We start from the raw sequence: 22,341 nt of genomic DNA, 5'->3' as shown, positions 1-22,341 counted from the left end.
AGAATTAACACATGAACGTATCGGGGGCCCCTCATGCCGAATGCAAAGTATCTACCCCCGACAAATACGAACCCTGAATGCAACGTATGGCGTCCCTCTGTACATCCCTAGCTCATGTAAAGATTTTAAAATAAAATAAGTATGAAGAGAGAGTTCTAGGGGCCCCTCCTTTTGTTTCTGGTCTCCAAGCCCCTGCATACCGATTTGATGTGCATCCCCATCTCCATGGGGGACTTGGGGAGTTGCGGTAGTTTGGCGGGTTGAGCGGCCCTTTGTGCTAGGCCCCACTCTCAGGCTTCTATGACACACCACATGTTAGGCCACTACGGCATATTGCATGCTATTCAATAGTTAGAGCCACTGCTGATACAAACATAGGATCTGTATTAGTGATTGGAAACCTTTGTGTTTAATTGCAGAGTGTTTTTCTATGTTTTCAAACTTGTTTGTATAAGCTGTGACTGGTATATTTTTCTTCTTAAACATTTTTGTGTTATGTATAATTCAATTGTGCTCTTTTTTTAATCATTAATTCATTAATAAAAAAATTTTTAACAAATTTCATATACATCATTAGTTCTTACTCCCCCTAGTTGGGGTTTTTGGGGGTTATGTTTTTTGAGCACTTTATTTGTACACATATAGCCCGCATCCTAATTTTTGGGTGTCCGTATTTGGGCGTCCATTCCAGGCTTGCCGGTATGGACACACTGTAGGACGCACAATTGTTCAGCGCTTTGTTGATGAGCGTGTTGCTTTCTGGACATTCTTTTTCCATGGTACTGGTAGCAAAGAAACTTAAGCACCTTGCAATTTGCACGGCTTGACATATTCAGGCATCTCAGCCGGGGATTCCCTCTAATGTTTGTCAGCTTTGCTTGGAGGCTCAGGGCGAGTTGTCTCCAACTTATTTTGCTGAGCTCGGTTTTCTCCCAGCAGGTTGCAGGAAGGGAACCAGAGGGGAACCTGTCAGAAGGTTTGCCTGGTTTTGAGACTCCCCTAACTGGTTCGTCAGCAGGGGAGGATATTAGGGTAACTCAGTGGGTGCCAGACTGATGACCCCTCGTTTTGGTATGGACCCATCTGCCTTCTCTTGAGTGGAATATTTTCAGGGACTGCAGTCCTTTCTGCAGGCATGTTCGGCAGAGCCAGCCAATCCTGAAAGTTCAGGATCCCAGACTGTGAAATCCTACTTAGCTGGTATCACAGGTAAAGCTCGGAAGGCATCTTGGCTGTTGTAGGTCACACTGATGGGGGCCCTGATGGCATGGATGAGGAAGGAGATTCTGGAGGATAGGGAAATTCTTCTGGGGATAGAATCTTATAGAACAATGTACTTCTTTCATAAGGTGAGTTGCCGGTGCTAATTTCTCAGACATTGAAGATTCTGGGAGTACCGGGGAATGATTCCATGACTGAGCCAAAGAAAAATGCTATTTTGGTTACTTTGTATAAGCATCTTGGATGCGATTAAAGAGTTGATTGATCTTGAATGGGGCACTCCTGAAGTAATTTTAAAGGGGGATGAGCTTGGAAGGTCTGTACCCCCTGGATCCAGTGGTGAGTAAGCAGTTGTATTTTCTAAAGGGTATGCACTGGTGTGTTTCCATTGCCAAATAGATGACCATTTTGGTAGAAGGAGGAGCAGTATTGAAGGATACTCAGGATAGCAGAATTGAGGCTATCCTTAAGCAGGCCTTTGAGGCAGTGGCAATGTATTTGCAAATAGCTTCTTGCTGTTCTCTGGTGTTTCATGTCTGTTTGCTTCTGTCTGGAAGCCAATAAGACTAGCTTGTATTCCAGGGCAGTGGTGGAACTGGCAGCCGCCTTTTTGGTGACTTTGGTGATAGTGGCCAGATGTCAGCTATGGCTGTAAATTGGTCAGCTGATGCAATTTCAAAGTCTAATCTTATGAAATTGCCTGTTAAAGGGTTATTCTTATTTAGGAGTGAGTTGGAAGATATGGCTGATAAGTGGACGAGTTCCATATTCCTCATTTGCCAGAAGATAAGAAGCAGGTGCTGTGCCCATTCATCACAAGAAGCCATACTAGGAGGCTTTAGACATTTTCAACTCTACAGATGAGCGATTGGGTAGGTCTCAGTTCTTTCGGCCCAGGCAGCCAAGATAGGGCTCAGGCTCCAACCCCCTCAATGAAGGTGTACCAACCATCTCCCAGAGCAGGAGATAGGGGAGCATCTATCTCTGTTTTATCAGAGGTGGGGTCAGGATCATGTCAGACCACTGGGTTCTGGAGATGATAAGGGATGGCTATGCTCTGGAATTTCTCAACGTTCCTTGGGACGTCTTCATGGAGTCTCCAGGCAGCTCCCCGCAAAAGAGACAGGCAGAAGAGAGTACGTTGACAAGGCTCCTGAGCTTGGCCATGATTCCAGTGCCTAAATCACAAGAAAATATGGGCCGTTATTCCAGTTATTTCATTGTGCCATAAAGAAGGACTCTTTTCAGCCCACCCTGGACTTGAAGAGAATCAATCAACATTTTTGAGTAACTCGGTTCCATATGGAAAACAGTACACTCGATGATAATGGCAGTACAGTGATGTCATAGGCAAGGCAGAGTTTCTCAGCAGAGCATCTTATTGGCGGGGGGTGGGGGGGCTAGCCGGCCCTAGTGGTTGGCAGGGCACAACATTCTCAGTATGAAGCTAAGGCAGCAAATTTAAGCCACAAGTCCATCTTTCTCTCCCCCAATGAACAAAGGTGGTAGCAGCAGCCTATTAGATTGAAAGCCCTCTTGGGCAGGGAAATACATACCCAATCAGAATTATAACTCAGCTTTGGGTTTAGAAAGGCTAGCAATCCAAATCCATTGTGTTTTGCTAAACATAGTTTCTTATTTAACCCCTTAGATAGTCAACTAACCCATCGTTAGGATAGAATATTTCTGTACAGTTTTTGAAGAATTATAAAGCTGAGGCAGGGGATATTGTAGGGCAGACTAGATGATCACATGCCTCTTTATCATCAGGTGTCTATTTTTTTCTATAAAAGAACTTAGGAAGATTTGGAAGACCTATGAAGGAATATGGAATTAAACTGCTTATCCCCATTATTTCAATAACTCTAATGAACCAACCAGCTCCCACCCACAGATCTGGCAAGACTTCAACAAGATTCCACCCTGGTCTGGGAGCTTGGATCATTCACTCATATAAGATTGTAAATTTCCAGATCTGTTGGGTGGGAACTGGTTGGTTCATTACAGTTACTGAACTAATGGATAAGCAGTTTCAATTCCATATGAGGAATGGAAAATTCTGACGCACTGCAAGCTGTTTTACAACGTAAAGTCACATTCTGTTAAAAAGAGGAAAGAAGAAAAGAAAGATAAGAAAAAACGATGTACATTGTACTTTTCACTAAGTACCCCCAACCCATTTTAGATAGTATTTTCCATCTTCAATTTGTCAAATATCTCAACAGCATGAGCATTTTGTTTTTACAAAACGTACTTGGTTTGATGTTGTGTATTATATTCTGATGCAATGAAATGACCTACCAATAACATTTCAAATGGAGTTCATTCATAACACATATTCTGAGAAAAGTGAATCTCTGTTTGTTCATGTCAGTTCATTTTTTCAAGGTGTATTGATGTCAAGCACTTGAAATCAAAATTCAGAGGGAATAAGGATAATGACTGTACACTGTGCAGTAGGTTTTTGTTTTTTTTCAGCTACTGTGAAACCTACTTAAGTACTTCATGCAAGAATTATCCAGCAAAAAGACTCTATTTCCGTGTATCAGGAGTTACTAATCTTAGGGTCCTCTAGGGAAACCATTTGAAATGCTTGCTATTGGGAGAAACTGCAAAAGAAAATCCATACACCAAATGTGAAAAAGAATCTTAGTAGGTTAGTTAAACAGGATTACGTTTTATGCTGCATGAAAGGTCAAGTGTGTGTATGAGAGTCTATGTGCATATACTTTCAAATAAGTCTGATAATGCAGTGTATATGAGCTGCCAATCTCTCTGAGTCACAAATGTTTATACCTTGGGGTCCCAAAGTATCAAGCTGACAGACTATGGCCATATACAGTGAAAGTTATATTTATTGCCATCATTGGCAAGGGTATAGTTAGAAGTCACTAAGAAGCTGGTATTCAGTTGTATGGGACCAGCATTGTGGAACTCCTTCCACATAAATTGTGTAGGAAGGGCAGGTACTTGGTTTTAGGAAGAAACTTAAGGCTTGGGAGGCTGAGCAAGGTTTTGGACCTTGATGCTTCCCTCTGATTTAAGGGAACTGTCAGGGAGATGGGCCTGTGTCTGTGGGTTAATGGCTTTGTTGTAAAGTGAAGGAGAAATGTATGGGTTGAGGTAGGAGTGGATGGAGCTTAGGGGAGTTGTTAGATGTTTTATGTTTTGATTATACCCTGCTATGATGTTCAATTATGAATACTGGGTTATCAAATAAAAAAAATAAATGAATACATAGAAAAAAAGTGTATGTTTCTATTGTTTTATGCATGTGCCTGCATTCATGTCTATGTGTGTATAAGGGATACTCCAATCTCTTACTAATAAGTTTTTCCCTTTGGACCAATCTAAGTTTTTTTAGACCATAACTAAAAGTTTCCTTCTCCCAAGGCTGAGATTGATCAGCTTGGCTCCATACATTGAGACTGAACATGTAAAAAAGACAGAGGGAGTTGGAGTTCAATAGTGACTCGTTTTTGGTGGAGTTCCTTGGCTAGGCCCATCTGGCCTGGAGAAGAAAGAGAAGAGGTTATGAAGAGACTGATTCTGGTAAAGAGGGCTTTTTGGACTTGATCCCAGCTTCATGAGGGAACTCCCCTGCCTAAGGGAAAAAGAGTCTGATTGCTGTGCCTGCCCTACACTTAGCTGTAGTGGGGTAGTTTCAGCATTTCCCTGGATAAGAGAACAGAAGATTTTGAGAGAGGGAATTTTCTTGCATTTTTGGAAGTTTGGAACTTGCCATCCAAGGTCCAGTGTTGAAGATTTTCAAAGAGACTGAGTCTTGACTTTTTCCAAGAGCCAGCTTTCAGTCACCCAGGAGGGTTGGCATTATGGAAGTATCTACCTCGTAGGGATACTGGGTCATAGAACATCAGGCACTGTGGAAATTTGTATTTTGTGAAGATTCACAAAGTTTATCTGTTGAATGAACTTTGCAGTTATTTTTTGTTACAGTAAGTTTTATTTGAATGACACCTCCAGTGTTCTGCCTGTTTTTTCTCTAAAGGAAGGTCCCATCCCTGTGAGCCAACAGATCATGAGTTCAAAGCAGAAAGAGGAAGTGTGACTGGACAGAAAGGGGCCCCCATTCCCCTGCACGCCTTGGTCCCAAGAGATTAAGACTTCCCACCATCAAGAGAATCCACGCCCTGGGAATGAGTGGACTGGTGCAAGAGAACTTTGATTAGCCCCTGGATTGAGTAAATCCCCTGCACCAATTCAACCCTAACATCAATTTTTATTATTTATTATTTATTTAAAAGCTATATATACCGGCATTAGTACAAAAAATCATGCCAGTTCACATTTTAACAAAAGGCGTGGAAAGTACAATATAACAAGGGATTAAGGGAAAACAGGATAACAATAACTGGAGAAAGGCAATGAAAGGACATAGTGGGAAGCTACCTGTGAATCAAATACTTCTTAATGCCTGATATTTGTCCTTTCAAAAAAGAATGAGATCAATATTCAGTAAGCCAATTAGCGCTGATTACCTAGTTAAATATAAATGGACAAAAAAGAGCTAGAATTTTTAAACCATACTTATCCAGCTAAGTCTAAAAGGGGTTAGAAATATAGATGGCTTATTTTAAATATGAATATCAACAAATAAGTGGATACAATAGATATCCATTTGTTTTTCAAATACTGCTATTTAGCCAGGTAATGTATATATCTGTCTATACTTCAAATATCACCAGTTAGATGGATATCTATGTTATCCAGCTAACTGGTGATATCCAAAATATAGATGGATCTATATGTTATCCAATTATAGTTTGAATATTGCCCATAAGCTACATAACTTAGAAATTGTGTGGCACAGGTCTGGCAGGAGCCAAGTTTCTATTGCCTATACAGGCATATTCAAAAATGATGGACTGAACCAGGAAACCAAATTTTCTCCATCAGGAAAAGGAGCTACTGGCCTAGCTAGTACTGCCATAGAAGGAGGCCTTGTATCCTCCAGGCCAAAGCAGAGGGAATCTAATGAATAGGATGGCAGCCTGGTCTACCATCCAGAGGGCCTTCAATAGGTAAGAGTCCAATGTAGTATGGTAAAAGTTGTTAGTGTAGCTGGTTTTAAAAGTGATGTAGACAAGTTCCTGGAAGAAAAGTTCATAAACCATTATAAGGTGGACTAAGGGAAATCCACTGCTTATTCCTGAGATAAGCAACATGGAATGTTATGCCTGTTGGCTGCAACCTCGTTTACTTACATCCTGCACCGTTCTCCAGCCCTCCCGGGTCTGCACCGTTCTCCAGTCCTCCCCGCGGCACAGGTAAACCTTCACCGCCGCATTCCCCATGGCTTCTCGTGGCAGCCGAGACGCCGCCACCACCCACATCATCTCCAGGCCTTCCTAGATGCACGCACGGCCGCCGGGCCTTCCTTTGAAGCCTCTTCGGCGGGAACCTCGGGGGCGTCCCTGGTTGATGATATCATCAGATCAAGGTACTTAAGCTCCACTTTCGCCGTCAGCTAGCCGAGTTGGCAACAAGTTCCGTACGTCTCTACTAGCTTCTGCCTCCGTGTTCCTGTGGCTACGCTATTGGACTCCATTGGACTTGGACTCTGACTGCTACCCTCTCCTTGGGGGCCAGTGGGTGCTCTCTACAGGGACCCTGTCTCCTGGCCCCCCGCTCCTCGGGCTGGCCCTGCCTTCCTGAAGTCCTACACTGCAAGGCTCCCCGCTCCTCGGGGCTGCCCCCTGAAACAGCTTCACCACTCAGGGGTTACTCCAGTGCTTCCCTGCTCCTCGGGTTTGCGCCCTCGTACTATACAAGCAGACTCTCAGCACCATCCTGCTCCTTGGGGCAGTGCCCTTGTGCAACTCTGAGGCTGTCTGTGCTTCCCCGCTCCTCAAGGTCTCGCTTTCATGCTACAAAGACTGCCAGCACTTCCCCGCTCCTTGCGGTTGTGCTTCTGTAGTATTCAGAGACTGCCTGTGCTTCCTGCTCCTTGGGTTTCAACCTACGTCATCTTCAGAGACCTGACTCGGGCTTCCTGCTCTCGGGTTGGCCTACGTCACTACAGCTGCACCTCTCTCGCTCCGCAGCTCTGCCCCTCGGGGTTGTCTCTCCGGGATACTCCTGCACACCAGTCTCACACCTTTCCGCTCTGCACCCTGCTTGGCGCCTTTCCCTCAGGGGTCTCAGTCCAGGTATTGTCTCCTGCTTGCTTGTACTGGGGAATTCCTCCTGACTCCTTGGGACCTCTCCACAGTCTCACCCAGAGCTCCCTGCCATGCCTGACCTCACTTCCTGAATGTGTGGGCTGTGGGGCTCCTCCCCACAGCTGGTACCAACTCGCACCTCAGGCCAAGGGTGTTCTGTTCTGTTGCAAGGAGTTAGCAATCTGTTCTATTCAGAGTTAGCATTCTGCTAGGGAGTTAGCAATCTGTTGTTATTTAGGAGAGTTGTGGGTGGATCCTGGGGGAAGATCCCGAGAGGGACCACCGGTCAGGCTCAGAGTTAGGAGACAGACACACACTAGTTCTTTTATTAACAGTATACTGAACCACCAGAGGTGGCAGTAGTGATCTGGAATGCGCGGCTGGGCTGTAGTCCCTCAGATATTGGAACAGCAATAACTGGAAGCTGAGCTGTAGAGAAACTGAAATAAAGTGAGTAGGCAGGGTATGCAGAGTTCATGTACTGAACCTGATGGTAACACTCACACAATGTCTCATAGAAGCCCAGGAGCTGGAATGTATAGGCCCTCAAGGAGCGAGTACCTGGTTCCAGGGAAAGCTCTGAGAGAGTGATGGTAACTCACTGATGTAGTTGACAGTGATGACTTCCAGGCAGAAGAGAATACGGAGCAAGTCTGGGAATGAGGGCCCTCGAGGAGTGAGTACGGTTCCAGACTGTCACCTGAAAAACAAAGGAGAGAGCGAGGCCCCGAGGAGGGGTACCCCTGGTAAGTCCGAGGAGGCAGAGTAGCTTAGGTGGAGTAACCGCTATCCTTGCTAACTTGATCTGTTGTGGGTGACATCATCTCAGGGGGACGCCCCTGAGGTTCGCGCCATCACTGGTACTTCAGTCGGGGCCGCACCGCGTGCACGCCCCTAGGCCTCCAGGAAATATGGCGGGTTGCAACGTCTAGCCGGTCCAGGGATGCCGGAGGACTTCAGCAGAAGGACGCTGAGGCAGCCAATCTTCCCACGGTCGAAGAGGGAGGCGCCAAAGAGGTAAGGAAGGTGGAGAGAGGGCATCGGGAACCGACGGACACAACAAAGGGTCCACATACCCACAAACCATAACAGATTGCCAAGTCCATGGACCTGGCAGATGTCTCGGCCCTCCAGGCCATTCCTAGCCTGGCACAGTGACTGCAGAAATTCTTGGAGTCTCTGGCAGCTTCCATAGACAACCTGAGCTCTCACCTAGACACTACTGTGGCTGCTACTATGACATCTATCAACTCAATACCTCCACCTCTGCGCCAGCTCCTCAGCTGACTGTGCCCTTGCTGGCACCCCCCATGCTTTTCAGGGAACCCTCTCCTGTGCAGGAGTTTCTTGAATCAGTGCAATATGCACTTCTGCCTGTAACCAGCTTACTTCCCAGATGTGATCACCAAGACTACATACATCTTGGCCCTATTGGATGGGAAGGCCTTGGCCTGGGCGTCACCTCTCTGGGAGTGAGCAGACCCAATCCTCCGCAACCTTCCAGGGTTCCTGGCCCTGTTTTGGTCCGTCTTCAAAGACCCTGGTTGATGAGCCATTTCCGGGTCATCTCTTCTTCATCTCCAACAAGGCTCTCGCCTTCTAACAGACTATTTTACTGAATTCCGAACTCTTGCCTCGGAATTACATTGGGACTCTGACTGTCTACATTCCATCTTCTTGAAGGTTTGAGTCTTCAGGTTAAAGGCTCATGAATTGCCTTCCTCTCTGGAGTCCTTGATTGACCTCACTGGGCATATCAACCGTTGACTACAAGAATGCTCTCTAGAGTCCACAGCTTCCAGGAAGTCTGCACCAGGCCCGTTCCGAGCTCGGCATTCTTCTTCTCCATGAGTGAACACACCATCGAGTCCAGCAGAGGAAGAACTCATGCAGATGGGTAGGAGTAGACTTTCTCCTAAGGAACGATGCCACCGACAGCAATCCGGCCTCTGTCTGTACTGCGGCCAGCCCGGACATGCCATTGCCTTGTGTCCAGTCTGTCTGGGAAACTCCCGGGCCTAGGTTCTGCTGGAGGACTACTCCTAGGCCTGACTTCACAGTCCTCTCCACTGACTGTTCCATGTCCATCAAGATGGACAACCAGGAGTTCCACACCTTGGCGCTGGTGGACTCTGGGTCCGAACTTCATATTAAAGCAACTCACTAAAACCTGTGGATTCCCACCATCCACTCCAGATGCCCTTACTACTCTTATCTATTCGTGGGGAATCTCTTCCAGGTGAAGTTACCCACACCACAGCTCCCATCCAGATCCTACGTGCCCGTTTGTGGTTGAGGTTGACGCCTCTGATGTTGGAGTAGGTGCCGTACTGAGTCAATACTCCACTACTCACACTCTACATCCCTGGTTTTTTTTCCCGATGATTCTCGCCGGTGGAGCATAATTATGCCATTGGGGATAAAGAATTGTTGGCCATCAAGCTGGCCTTTGAGGAATGAGAACCCTGGCTTGAAGGGCCTTAAGAGGGGGTACTGTTATGCCCATCAGTCACAGATGGCTTACATCCTGCACCGTTCTCCAGCCCTCCCTGGGTCTCCTCGCAATGCAGGCCAACCTCCACTGCCACGTTCCCCATGGCTCCTCGTGGCGGCCAAGACACTGCCACCATCTACGTCATCTCCGGGCCTTCATAGGCATGTGCGCGTGTCGCCGGGCCCTTCCTTTGAAGCCTCTTCAGTGGGAACCTCGGGGGCGACCCTGCTTGATGATGTTATCGGATCAAGGTACTTAAGCTCCACCTTCACCCTCAGCTAGCCGACTTGGCAACAAGTTCCGTATGTCTCTACTATCTCCTGCCTCCGTGTTCCTGTGGCTACGCTATTGGACTCCGTTGGACTTTGGACTCTGTCTGGTACCCGCTCCTCGGGGGCCAGTGGGCTCTCTCTCCAGGGACCGTGTCTCCTGGCCTCCCCCACTCCTCAGGTTGGCCCTGTGCTTCCTGAAGTCCTACTCTGCAAGGCTCCTTGCTCCTCGGGGCTGTGCCCTGGAACACCTTCACCACTCAGGAGTTACTCTGTGCTTCCCCACTCAGGGTTGCGCCCTCGTACTATACAAGAGACTCAGCACCATCCTCCTCCTGGGCAGTGCCCTCGTGCTACTCTTTGGCTGTCCGCGCTTCCCCACTCCTCGGGGTCATACTTTCATGCTACAAAGACTGCCAGAACTTCCCTGCTCCTAGAACTGTGTTCCTGTAGTATTCAGAGACTGTCTGTGCTTCCCACTCCTCTGGTTTCAACCTACGTCATCATTGGAGAACTGACTCAGGCTTCCCTGCTCCGCAGGTTGGCCTCGTCACTACAGCTGCACCTGCCTCGCTCCGCAGCTCTGCCCCTTTGCGTTGTCTCTCCGGGATACCTCCTGCACACCAGCATCACACCTTTCTACTCTGCGCCTGCCTGGCGCCTTCCCCCTCAGGGGTCTCAGTCCAGGTATTGTCTCCTGCTTGCTTGTCTACTGGGGAATTCCTCCTGATACCTCGGGACCTTCCACAGTCTCACCCAGAGCTCCTGTGCCTGACCTTGCCACCCTGCTGTGCCTGACCTTGCCTCCCAATGGTGTGGGCCAATGGGGCTCCTCCCCACAGGTGGTACCAATTTACACCTTGGGTCAAGGGTCCTCATGCCCACAAACCATAACAGGAATCTATCTTTTTGGGATCCTGCCAGGTTTGTGACCTGGATTGGCTACTTTGGAAAAAGGATATTGGACTTGATGGACCTTTGGCAGATTTTAAGTTCTTATGTATCCAGAGGTTAATGACTTCATCCCAGGGGAGAGTAACTAAATCCATGGCTCTAGCATTAAACTTTCAAAAGGACAACTTAGATAAAATAAGAACAGTAGTGAAAAAAAACCTGAAAGGTGCAACTATAAAGGTTAAGATTGTGCAAACAAGTATGGATACTGTTAAAAAATACCATCTTGGAAGTGCAGGAGAAGGAAAAGACACTGAAGAACTAAAGACTGGCCACAAGACGAAGACAAAGAACTGAAGACTGATCACAGGACAAAGATGAAGAACTTGGAGGAGAATACTAGGGACTACCAAGACAAAGACCAGAATGCAAGAACGAGACCAGGAACACGCTGAGGGAACTTGCTCTACCAAAGGTAGTTGACTTGTTGCTGAGGCACTGGTTGCAGGGAACAAGGGCTTTTTAGGCCAAGACTAGTGACCTCTTCAAAAGTGACCATGGGGCTTTTCCATCACAGGTCCTTTAAATTTAGTAAGGGGTATGTGCGTGTGCCTAAGGAGGGCACAGCATATCAGGAACTGGTGGTGGTGTCTCTGCTGTGAATACTGGTGGCATGCTGCTATTTTGGGTAGCAGTGTTCCAGCCATGTGCACCAGATAGCTGCACCAGTCTGGGTAGGAAGTAAGAGCAGTGGTCCTTGGTATTAGCCCATGTCAGTTGCATGGAGGATTTAGTTTAAAATTTTAAATCTAGTATATAAGTAATCGTACAATAATGTCCCCTTTCCATCAGCTCTCCTCTGAAAATGTATCACCCTTCTAGATCTTTATGCTCCACTGATAATGCCTACTTGATGTTCCAACCTTAGACTTACTAGACTCGTCTAGCAAATGAATGTTTGCTAATATGCAACCTGTATTGTGGAATAAGTTACCAGAAGTTATAATGGAGAACTGTGTAAAAAGAATCTGGAAACAGCTGAAGGGCCTTTTTGTTCTCGGAAGCATTTAAAATGATATAGGCTCCTGTTTGTTATGTGACAGTATTAAAAAATGTTATATAATTGTCTAGACTTGCTTTGCCTAGTAACAATATAATATTTTATAAAGCTTGGAAATCCTCTATCTGATCTCTGTTTTACCTTTCAGTGGTTATGGAGATTTTTTAGATTATTTCAAAGTTTTTGTCTTGTTGCATTTTATTAGTCTGTCATGGTTTGACTTTATATCTTTTATATGGATGTTTCTTGGTTAACCGCTAAGAATTTTGGATATAGCAAGATATAAAAGTTTTAAATAAAATATAATAAAATAAATACATTGTATGTGTAGGCTAAAAAATTTTGGGGATCCTGCACAAACATCTGTTAGGACGCCTGTACCATTCCTGAGAAGGCCTTGCTGCATAGCCACTGTGTTTAATATGCACAAGAGGACCTTATCATGCTTAGACCCTATAGCTACTTATTTATAATTCCTGGGAAATCAGTGGCTAAGCATCTTCAGCAATATAATACTTGCAAAATCATTTTTAAGACTGTGAAATCTGATAGTAAGTAAAGAAAACTGGAATTGTCATTATAGCTCAGCATTCTTGTTGATTCCAGATTTAGCTGCTGGAAGCATTTGCACAAAGTACTTCCTAAATAGCGTGCTCTAATCAGTGCTCTTGACATTTTTATTCTCCACAGAGAAAACACAAAAAAGAAATCCAGAAAAAAATTGGTCTAGGAGGCAACCAAGACATAAACAAATATCCATAACTGAGTAGGCACAATGCTTTCAGAAAGAAACTTCATCTCTTCCTCTGACTTGTCTTGGGTGATCTTGAAGTCTATATTTAATGTATTCTTCCAGATAAAATTGGCGCTTAGCAGGGACAAGCACTGGTATTTGAAAATTTTGCAATCTGACCTTCCCGACATAGATGGGAAAGTTTTTAACCAGCTGAAAATGTATCCAGTTACATCAGAATTATCCAAGATAGAACAGCATTACCTGGTTAACAGGTCGATACAGTACAGTGTGCTCCGTCGGAGCGCACTGTTAGCTAGCTCTGGACGCGTGTTTCCCTTACCCCCTTATTCAGTAAGGGGAGGAAAACACGCGGCCCACCCGCGGCACCTAATAGCGCCCTCAACATGCAAATGCATGTGATGGCCCTATTAGGTATGCGCGCGGGATACAGTAAGCAAAATGTGCAGCCAAGCCGCACATTTTACTTTCAGAAATTAGCGCCGACCCAAAGGTCGGCGCTAATTTCTTCCGGCGCCAGGAAAGTGCACAGAAAAGCAGTAAAAACTGCTTTTCTGTGCACCCTCCGACTTACTATCATAGCGATATTAAGTCGGAGGTCCCGAAAAGTAAAAAAAAGTAAAAAATAAAAAAAATAAAAATTTGAATTCGGGCCCGCGGCTGTCGGGCCAAAAATCGGACGCTCAATTTTGCCGGCGTCCGGTTTCCGAGCCCGTGGCTGTCAGCGGGCTTGAGAACCGACGCCGGCAAAATTGAGCGTCGGCTGTCAAACCCGCTGACAGCTGCCGCTCCAGGCCAAAGGAGGCGCTAGGGACGCGCTAGTGTCCCTAGCGCCTCCTTTTCCTCGTTTGCACCGCGTCGCCTAATTTGCATACTGGATTCGCTCGCACCGGCCAAGGGCCGGTGCGTGCGCCGGGAGAGCGGGCGTTCGTCCGCTCTCCCGCGGTTTACAGTATCGGGCTGTAAGTTTAGCCAGATGTAAACACTCCTCGGCACAAACTCCTTCAAACACTGTCACATTGGTAAACCAGATTGTCAGGCTATTGGGATTTCCACTTTTAAAAGATGTTATTGAAAATAGTTTGAACACCCAGAATATTTTCACCATCAAAAAGTTTAAAATAGAAAAATGAACTGAAAGGCACTTCTATATAAAATTAATAGTTTTATTTTGCTGGCAAATGGATAATTATTTTCAGGCTTCTTCATTTCTGGAAAGAAGTTTAATTATTAAACAGAATAAGCATTTCAATTGTTAAATATTTTTCAATGAGAAAATATTTTATTCTGATATACAAAACTATTTTTTAATTTTAATTTTACCTCTAATATTTTTAAAACAGTATTCCCAATATTTTTCCTCTAAGATACAACACAGAAGTACCTTTATCTACAGGTATTATGTATTCAGTACTATAGTACCTTTTGGGGCGGATTTTAAAAAGCATTTACATGCGTAAATCTGGGTTTTACGCATGTAAATGCACTTTACTCGAGTAAGTGGGCTTTTGAAAATTGCTACAATAGTAGTTACATTTATGCGCGTAACTCCTTTGAAAATTACCCCCTGTGGGGTAGATTTTAAAAAGCATTTACTCGAGCAAAACTGGTTTTTGCTCGAGTAAATACACTTTACTCAAGTAAGTGGGCTTTTCAAAATTGCTACAAATATATGCCATTGAATTATCCATAGGATTTACTCAAGTAAGTGCACTTTACTTGAGTAAATAGCTTTTGAAAATTGCTACGATAGTATGTCACATTTACATGCATAACTCCTTTGAAAATGACCCCCTAAGGGGTCATTTTCAAAAGGAGTTACATGCGTAAATGTAGCTACTATTGTAGCAATTTTCAAAAGCCATTTACTCAAGTAAAGTGCACTTATGTGAGTAAATCCTATAGACAAGTCAATGGCATATATTGTAGCAATTTTCAAAAACCCACTTACTCAAGTAAAGTGAATTTACCCCAGGAAACCTGGTTTTTACTCGAGTAAATGCTTTTTAAAATCAGGCCCTAAGGGCCCAGTTTTACTTGAGTAAATGCACTTTACTTGAGTAAATGGGCTTTTGAATTTGCTACAATATATGCCATTGAATTGTCCATAGGAGTTACTCATGTAAGTATACTTTACATGAGTAAATGGCATTTTGAAAATTTCTATAAAAGTAGTTACATTTACACATGTAAATCCTTTTGAAAATTAACCCCTTCGCTATCAACACTGTGAATCAGCCATGAAATTAAATTTACTTTAACTAAATTCTTACTTCTGTCAGCATAAAATTTATAAACAACACTTACACACACTTTCTCACATTAACCCAGTGTTTCTAAGTGTTTTGGGTGCTCTTCCACATAAACTAGGCTTCTGTGACAGGAATCTGTGACCTGGTCTCACTCCGTCCATCTCTAGCTAAACTCTGCCTGCAATTTTAGTACATGCTCAGTGAAAATCTTCAATTCTGCACCTGTGGCTCAAATGTTGTTATCTTATATTGTATGGAGGATATGGATGACCATCATACGTGTCTTATCACTGGCTCATAATTGAAGCCTATAATGAGCAGGAGCTCAGAGGGCCCTCACTTCCTGATGACGTTGTCGGAGACGGTAGTCAATTCTACCGACCAGGGAGATCAATTCTTCCAGGAAGATGGGGATCTTGTGGGCGGCTAGTTCATCCTTAAGAGCTGGAGACAGTCCCTCGAGGTAGAGTGCCCTTAAGCAGTCTTCTTGCCAACCTAGTTCAGTGGCTAGTGTTCTGAACTCTACTGTATATTCAGCAAGCAGGGTGTGAGCCTTGATGGAGGTGGAATAGGTGGTGGCCAGCGAACGCTTGTCGGTCCGGGTCCTCAAAGGTACGTCAGAAGACGGAGATGAACTGAGGGAGCTGGCGAAGGATGGCATCAGAATGCTCCCAAAGTGGGGAAGCCCATGCCAGGACCTTCCCCTCCAGGCGTGAAAGGATAAGGTGATCTTAGTTGTTTCATCAGGGAAACAGCAAGGGTTGCAGTGAGAACCGCATATAGCATTGGTTTATGAAGCCTCGACAAAGGCGCGGATCCCCTTTAAAGCCGGGTAGAGCTGGGAGGGCCAGTGGTGCTCGAAAGAATAAGCTTTGGGTAAGACCCCCTGAGTTGACCATGACAGTCTCTTTCAATTGTGTATGTATCTTCTCTACAGAAGAAACCAACGCTTCCAGGATCTGTTGTTGTCCTTGGACATGATTAGCCAGACCAGGGATGGCCTGCAAGGCAGGAGACTCTGCCGAGTCCATGGCCTTGGTAACCTGTTGCACTAGAGGTGGACCCATGACCTGGTGCAGGACTGGTACGGCCCTCTGGTTGACCCAGAGAGTGCCTGCCACCAGGAGGCAGAACACATTAGGAGACAGAGGCTAGCTGGAGCTTCAACAATAACAGTCTGGGGTTTCCGCAGGTTGAGCCCTTGGGTACCCAGACCGCCTGGACTTAGGTGGGCCTCTGATGGTCTCCCGGAGAGGTATCTGAGAGGTGTGCTTACCACGAGTAAGGGTGCGTGGCTGATGCAGAGTGGATGAGCTAGACCTGAACCAGGTTGGCCCAATGGTCACACGAGGCCAGAAGAGAGCGTCTGAGTGAAGCACAAGGGTCAGAGCATCAGTCCAAGAGAGGTTAGCCAAAGCAGGGGTCAATACCAGAATCAGTCTGTGCGAAGTCGAGGCGGCAGACAATAGAGTGGTCAGGCAGGCAGTGGTCAGTTCCAGGTGGCAAGCAACAGAATGGTCAAGCAGGCAGAAGTCAGAACCAAAGGTCAGTCCAGATAGGTACTACCTGGGAAGGATAAAGGAACACGGAGACGCTGAGACTGGAGACGCTGGAAAAGGAGACACTGGAACAGGAGACACTGGAAACATGGAGGCAAACTATCACACCAACGGTGTCAACCCGATTGCCAAGGCGAGGCTCTGGGGGAAGACCCTCACCTCATAATTATGTGATGTCATCTCTGGGCACCACGGACCAAGTTCCTCTGCTGGGCCCTTTAAAGGGAAGCATGACTCGTGCGCATGCGCCTAGGGGTGGGGCCGACGCCGTGGAGGATGCCGAGCCCTGGCATGAGGAGCGCTGAGAGCTGTAAGGCCCCAACGGGCCTGGGGATGCCTGGAAGCAACACGGGCGATGGGAGCTGGCCGTGGACGCCAATGAGGGGGAGCGGGACCTGGTGGATGGAAGCACGAGGTGAGCGGGGCCGGCCGCAGCCGGGAAGCGCAACATTTCCTTCTTTGAGAGCTGAACAGATCTTATTCCTAACCATCCTTGACATTGCCCTTTAAAATTAAAAGAGAAAACTAGTTAAATAAAACCACTAAAAATTCCACTCACAGTTTCACACCATTCCAAATTCTCAGTTTAGCTTCCACATAAATTTTACAGGTGTACTATGTCTTTTCATGACCATATTAATTATTTTAAGCAGTCTTAAAGCTAATTATATTTATATTCTGAAAATTAAACATTTTTCCCCAAACCAAACATCAAAACAGTGTTTTATAATCCCATCTGGTGATCACCATCACCAAACCCCACTTTCTAAGTGTTTTTATCACTATTTATTCTCAAGGAATCCCTGGGGAAAATGGGTGGAATAACTTTCTTAAAATGTACACTTGACCCTTAATTCTAATTGTCATCAGATTACTGTAATAGCTAAACAAGACCAATACTAGCAAAGAAATTAACTTTACTAAATTTAAGAAGTTTATTAAACTTATTGGTGCTGAAATTAAGGTGGGAGTCTCTCCCCATGCTCCCCAACAAAAACACTGTTGTTTTTAAACCTTTGAAATTGTTAGTTTTATTTTTAATTTACAATTAAAATGTCAAAATTGCCTTGAGGCACTTCTTGGGGCAGCCTTTTTCTAATGTCATCACTGATATCAGTAAGGACTTCTGGACCTGTGCTCTCAATGCATCTGGGCTTTGCTTACAGCCCTGACATTGTCTGACTCCTAAATATTGCAGTGGAAATGTTTCCCCGGCTGTTACTGCCTCTGAGCCCCAACCACTCTCAGTGGCACTGATTTCAATTTTTAAAATTGATGCCATGACCTTTTCCCAGATGAGCAAGAAACTAGGAGTAGGAGCTGCAACTTGAACAGCTGTTTGCTCCTCTCCCACTTAGTTTCTCCCTCTCCTTCATGCCTCTAGAAGCACCCCAGGCTCCCATGGCCCTCCTACTACTATACAGTCAACTGCTCTTTCGGGGGAATCCCCGGAAAAGTGCTGACAGTGCTATCACTATCAGCTGCTTGTGCCAGGATTACCCAGTGCACATCCAGCGCCTACTTGATCGTGGCACTGTGCCACTTTCATTTTCAATCATGGCTCTCAGCCGCTTGCAGCAGGAGGCTGCCTCTCCTTCCATTGGGTCACTCTTCCACAGGCTCTTAAGCCCCTTACCTGCCATCAGGAACCCCTCACTTTTGTTTTTATACTTGTGGGTTACAACTCCTTGGGCTAGCCCACCCGACCACATGACAATGAGACCCTAGTTAAACCAGGATAGGGCTGGTAACTATAATTTATATTTTTATCATTTGTTTACCATTATTTACATAGATAACACAGATTTTCAGTATTATCCAGGGAACATAGCTAGATTACTTTAAGATAGCTAAAGAACAGTCCTAGAGTTATAAACGTATCCAGCTAAAATAGCTGGGTATATTCAGAGGTGACATAAGTTAGCTAGGTAAGTTTATATGAAAAGTTAGCTAGGTAGTTTTATCTGACTAAGGGGGTCATTTTTTTAAAGCTAGCGCACGCGAAAAGGGACATTTTGCACACAAAAAGTCCCTTTTTGCGTGCGATAGCTAAAAAGGGGCAGAGTCGGGGTGGTGTCTACCCCAAAAGAGGAGGAATCGGGGCGGACATGGTGAAGACAGCATGGACGGCGAAAAGGTAAAGAGCCTTTTCGCTGCCCATTTCGTACCCAATAGCACCACCTTTCATGATGGCGCTATTGGGTGTGAAAGCCAGCAGCGATCGCACCACAGAGGTGTGATCGCTGCCGGTTTTCGCAGGACCGCCCCCCGCTTCGCCCCCCTGCACCGCGTGATTCACGACGTCACGGTGTTTTAGAAAATATAGGCCTAACTTTGCTTGCCAGCCAGCACCTGAATATGGACCTTCTTGTTTTAAAATGAAAATCACTTCATTTGTGCTGTGACATTTCAATGTGAATTATCATTTTATGTCAGAAAGAAAGCCCTATTAGTGTCACAGTTCTGCCTGCTATGCAGCCTCTTTACCAGCAGCGAGCCTCACTCATAGTTGCCCAAGCCACCTCCTTGCTGACTTAATTCAGCCTGTCCATGCCCTAAATGCCTCTTCATTGAGTCACCATGGCTCTTTGACCTGGCTATGCTTGCCTTGTTATTCTGCCTTGCCTTGTGGCCTGCCCAGGCCTCCTGTCTTGCCTAGCAGCCTACCTTGACCTCCTGCCTTGCTCTGTGCTTTTCCAGGTCTTCTGGCCTTGCTCTGTGGCATTCCAGACTTACCTGCCTTGCTCTGTGCCCTTCCAGGATTTCTGGCCTTCTCTGTGACTTTTCAGGTCCACCTCCCATGCTCAGTGCCCTCTTGGGCTTTCCTTTCCAGCCTTGTAGCCTTTGGGCCTTCTAGGTTCTTCAAGCCAACCTTGTGCCCTGAAGAGCCTTCCTGTTTATTGTTGCCTGTTCTGTCTAGTCCTTCTCCAGTCCTTGTCTATTCCCTGTCTTATTCAGTTCAGTCCTTATTCCAGCCATCGGCGCCATCTGTGCTCCTACCATGTGACAGGGGCTGACCAATGGCACCGGTAGCCCCTGTGACATAGTAGGTCAAAGGCTATTGGCGCCATTTTGAAACCGGCAGCCGAGGGTGTGAGTGTAGGAGATGGCTCCCAGACCCCCCGCTGGACCACCAGGGAGTTTTGGTAAGTCTTGGGGGGGTCAGGAGGGTGGGGGGTTGTAGTTAATTTTATTTTATTCAGGAAACAAATAAGAATTAACGTATAAATGTATCGAGGGCCCCCTTTGCCAAATGCAACGTATCTGCCTCCCGACGAATACGAATCCCGAATGCAAAGTATGGCGTCCCTCTGCACATCCCTAATGGAAAGTGCTCTCTCACATACTGTGGACCTCTGTGGGGTGTGAAAGTGTAATGAGGCAGTTAACCATTTCATTTTGTCATTATAGAGAGTTTTGTGACTCAAAGACAGGGTTTTAAATTGGATGTGGTAGGTGATTGGTAACCAGTGTAAATCCTTTAAAATCGGTGTAATATGTTCTGTTCTTCTAGTGTTGGTTAAGATTCTAGCGGCTGAGTTCTGGAGAAGTTGGAGTGGTCTGATTGAAGAAGCAGGTAATTCTAGTAATAGAGTGTTACTGTAGTCTGTCTTTGAAAAGATGAGGACTTGTAAAACTGTTCAAAAATCTTGTTTATATAAAAGTGGCTTTAGTCTTTTCAGAACATTTAATTTAAAATAGCCATCTTTGATTGTATTGTTTATCCAGCGTTTTAGACTTATTTCGCAATCTAGCATCACTCCCAGGTCTTTAAATTCTAGTGCAACTGGATGTCTTTTTTCATTCTTTAATATTTCCACCTCAATCTTTTCGTTTAATTTATTATAGATTATCAGAAATTCTATTTCTTTGGATTCAATGTTAAACTCATTTGTGTTAAAATTTGAATTATAGCGGTGAGATAGATTTCCCAAAGTTTTAATGTGGATTCAAGAGACTTAGTAATTGGAATTAAAAGTACATCTTCTGCATAAATAAAATGGGTTAATCCCAAACCTGCCAAAAACTTACATAAAGGCAACATATAAATATTAAAAAGAGTGGAAGATAATGAACCTTGTGGAACTCCTTGTTTTAATGTTAATTGTTCAGACTCTTTGTTATTAATTTTGACTTTGAAAGATCTATTTAATAATTATGAGTTGAACCACTGTAGTGTGGTATCTGCTAAACCTATTTCGCTTAACCTAGTTAATAATGTGTTATGATTTACTGTGTCGAATGTAGCCGATATATCAAGTAATACCAATAGGTTTGACCATTGTCCAGCCCTCATAGAATTGTATCTATAAGGGATATCAGTAGAGTTTCTGTATTATAAAATTTACAGAAACCAAATTGTGAGGGCTGCAAGCTATTATGGTTTTCAATGTGTTCTGACAATTTATTAAGAACATAAGAAATTGCCATGCTGGGTCAGACCAAGGGTCCATCAAGCCCAGCAGAGGCCAAACCAGGGGTCCATCAAGCCCAACAGAGGCCAAACCAGGCCACAAGAACCTGGCAATTATCCAAACACTAAGAAGATCCCATGCTACTGATGCAATTAATAGCAGTGGCTATTCCCTAAGAAAAACTTGATTAATAGCCGTTAATGGACTTCTCCTCCAAGAACTTATCCAAACCTTTTTTGAACCCAGCTACACTAACTGCACTAACCACATTCTCTGGCAAGGAATTCCAGAGCGTTATTGTGCATTGGGTGAAAAAGAATTTTCTCCGATTAGTCTTAAATGTGCTACTTGTTAACTTCATGGAATGCCCCCTAGTCCTTCTATCATTTGAAAGTGTAAATAACCGAGTCACATCTACTCGTTAAAAACCTCTCATGATCTTAAAGACCTCTATCATATCCCCCCTCAGCCATCTCTTCTCCAAGCTGAACAGCCCTAACCTCTTTATTTATTTATTTAACAGCTTTTTTTTATACCGACATTAAAAATACACATCATATTGTTTGTTAATGACTTTTTCCAATAATTTGGAGAGGAATGGTAAGATGGAAATAGGCCTTAAATTGGAAGGGTCGGTTGAATTTATCTGGGGATTTTTAACAATTGGTTTAATTATGGTGCTTTTTAAGTGATCCGGAAATTTACCTTGTTCTAGGGATAAGGTGATGATATTAGCTAAGGGTTTTGTTATTATGTTTGAAATTGTCTTTAGTATTTTAATAGGAATGTCATCTAATGGGTGATTGGCAGGGTTCATGTTTTTTATAAGATTTTCAATTTCTGTTGACGAGACATTATCAAATTTGGACCATGTACTCTCTGAGTTTGTGGGGAGTGTTAACATGGAATTATCTTTTATGTTAATGTCTTTTAAAAGATTTAACACTTTGTCTCTAAAAGAGTGTGCAATTTCATTGCATTTAGTTTCAGTGTTTATTTTCAATAAAAGATTTGGAGAAGAGTTGGAGAGATCAGCAACATATGAAAACAACATCCTAGGATTGTACTGGAAGTCATGGATTTTACCTGCATAGTAATCCCATTTAGCCTTATTTGTATTGGTTTTGTATTTTGATAGTAGGATCCTGTATTGATTTAACGATGTTGGGGTAGGACTTTTTCTCAATTTCTTTTCTAATTTCCTGAGTGAGCTTTTTCATTGATTGCAATTCTGGTGCATA

Source organism: Rhinatrema bivittatum, chromosome 1 (genome assembly GCF_901001135.1).
Source record: "Rhinatrema bivittatum chromosome 1, aRhiBiv1.1, whole genome shotgun sequence".
NCBI classification, from domain to species: domain Eukaryota; kingdom Metazoa; phylum Chordata; class Amphibia; order Gymnophiona; family Rhinatrematidae; genus Rhinatrema; species Rhinatrema bivittatum.
Note: the sequence above shows the minus strand (reverse complement) of the source record.